We start from the raw sequence: 2,500 nt of genomic DNA, 5'->3' as shown, positions 1-2,500 counted from the left end.
CCTGTGACATTAAAGGGCCACACAGCACCTCCACAGGACCTCCACAGCCACACACACATGCCTCTCTCCCCCTGTGTCAGAGCTCCAGCACCCAGGCATATCACCCAGCCACTGGCCCTGTGACATTAAAGGGCCACACAGGACCTCCACAGCCACACACACATGCCTCTCTCCCCTGTATCAGAGCTCCAGGGGCCAGGCTCATGGCCCAGCTTCTCCCCCTGTGATATTAAAGGCCCACACAGCACCTCCACAGGACCTCCACAGCCACACACACATGCCTCTCTCCCCTGTATCAGAGCTCCAGGAGCCAGGCATATCACCCAGCCACTGGCCCTGTGATATTAAAGGGCCACACAGCACCTCCACAGGACCTCCACAGCCACACACACATGCTTCTCTCCCCTGTATCAGAGCTCCAGGGGCCAGGCTCATGGCCCAGCTTCTCCCCCTGTGATATTAAAGGCCCACACAGCACCTCCACAGGACCTCCACAGCCACACACACACATGCCTCTCTCCCCTGTATCAGAGCTCCAGGGGCCAGGCTCATGGCCCAGCTTCTCCCCCTGTGATATTAAAGGCCCACACAGCACCTCCACAGGACCTCCACAGCCACACACACATGCCTCTCTGCCCCTGTGTCAGAGCTCCAGCACCCAGGCATATCACCCAGCCACTGGCCCTGTGACATTAAAGGGCCACACAGCACCTCCACAGGACCTCCACAGCCACACACACATGCCTCTCTCCCCTGTATCAGAGCTCCAGGAGCCAGGCTCATGGCCCAGCTTCTCCCCCTGTGATATTAAAGGCCCACACAGCACCTCCACAGGACCTCCACAGCCACACATCCATGCCTCTCTCCCCCTGTGTCAGAGCTCCAGGAGCCAGGCATATCACCCAGCCACTGGCCCTGTGATATTAAAGGGCCACACAGCACCTCCACAGGACCTCCACAGCCACACACACATGCTTCTCTCCCCTGTATCAGAGCTCCAGGGGCCAGGCTCATGGCCCAGCTTCTCCCCCTGTGATATTAAAGGCCCACACAGCACCTCCACAGGACCTCCACAGCCACACACACACACATGCCTCTCTCCCCTGTATCAGAGCTCCAGGGGCCAGGCTCACGGCCCAGCTTCTCCCCCTGTGATATTAAAGGCCCACACAGCACCTCCACAGGACCTCCACAGCCACACACACATGCTTCTCTCCCCTGTATCAGAGCTCCAGGGGCCAGGCTCATGGCCCAGCTTCTCCCCCTGTGATATTAAAGGCCCACACAGCACCTCCACAGGACCTCCACAGCCACACACACACATGCCTCTCTCCCCTGTATCAGAGCTCCAGGGGCCAGGCTCATGGCCCAGCTTCTCCCCCTGTGATATTAAAGGCCCACACAGCACCTCCACAGGACCTCCACAGCCACACACACATGCCTCTCTGCCCCTGTGTCAGAGCTCCAGCACCCAGGCATATCACCCAGCCACTGGCCCTGTGACATTAAAGGGCCACACAGCACCTCCACAGGACCTCCACAGCCACACACACATGCCTCTCTCCCCTGTATCAGAGCTCCAGGAGCCAGGCTCATGGCCCAGCTTCTCCCCCTGTGATATTAAAGGCCCACACAGCACCTCCACAGGACCTCCACAGCCACACATCCATGCCTCTCTCCCCCTGTGTCAGAGCTCCAGGAGCCAGGCATATCACCCAGCCACTGGCCCTGTGATATTAAAGGGCCACACAGCACCTCCACAGGACCTCCACAGCCACACACACATGCTTCTCTCCCCTGTATCAGAGCTCCAGGGGCCAGGCTCATGGCCCAGCTTCTCCCCCTGTGATATTAAAGGCCCACACAGCACCTCCACAGGACCTCCACAGCCACACACACACACATGCCTCTCTCCCCTGTATCAGAGCTCCAGGGGCCAGGCTCACGGCCCAGCTTCTCCCCCTGTGATATTAAAGGCCCACACAGCACCTCCACAGGACCTCCACAGCCACACACACATGCCTCTCTGCCCCTGTGTCAGAGCTCCAGCACCCAGGCATATCACCCAGCCACTGGCCCTGTGACATTAAAGGGCCACACAGGACCTCCACAGCCACACACACACTGCCTCTCTCCCCTGTATCAGAGCTCCAGGGGCCAGGCTCATGGCCCAGCTTCTCCCCCTGTGATATTAAAGGCCCACACAGCACCTCCACAGGACCTCCACAGCCACACACACATGCCTCTCTGGCCCTGTGTCAGAGCTCCAGCACCCAGGCATATCACCCAGCCACTGGCCCTGTGATATTAAAGGCCCACACAGCACCTCCACAGCCACACATCCATGCCTCTCTCCCCTGTATCAGAGCTCCAGGAGCCAGGCTAATGGCCCAGCTTCTCCCCCTGTGATATTAAAGGCCCACACAGCACCTCCACAGGACCTCCACAGCCACACACACATGCCTCTCTCCCCTGTATCAGAGCTCCAGGGGCCAGGCTC

The sequence above is a fragment of the Trachinotus anak genome, unplaced genomic scaffold (assembly GCF_046630095.1).
Source record: "Trachinotus anak isolate AG129_WGS33_773 ecotype Australia unplaced genomic scaffold, CSIRO_AGI_Tana_v1 ptg000075l, whole genome shotgun sequence".
Lineage (NCBI taxonomy): Eukaryota > Metazoa > Chordata > Actinopteri > Carangiformes > Carangidae > Trachinotus > Trachinotus anak.
Note: the sequence above shows the minus strand (reverse complement) of the source record.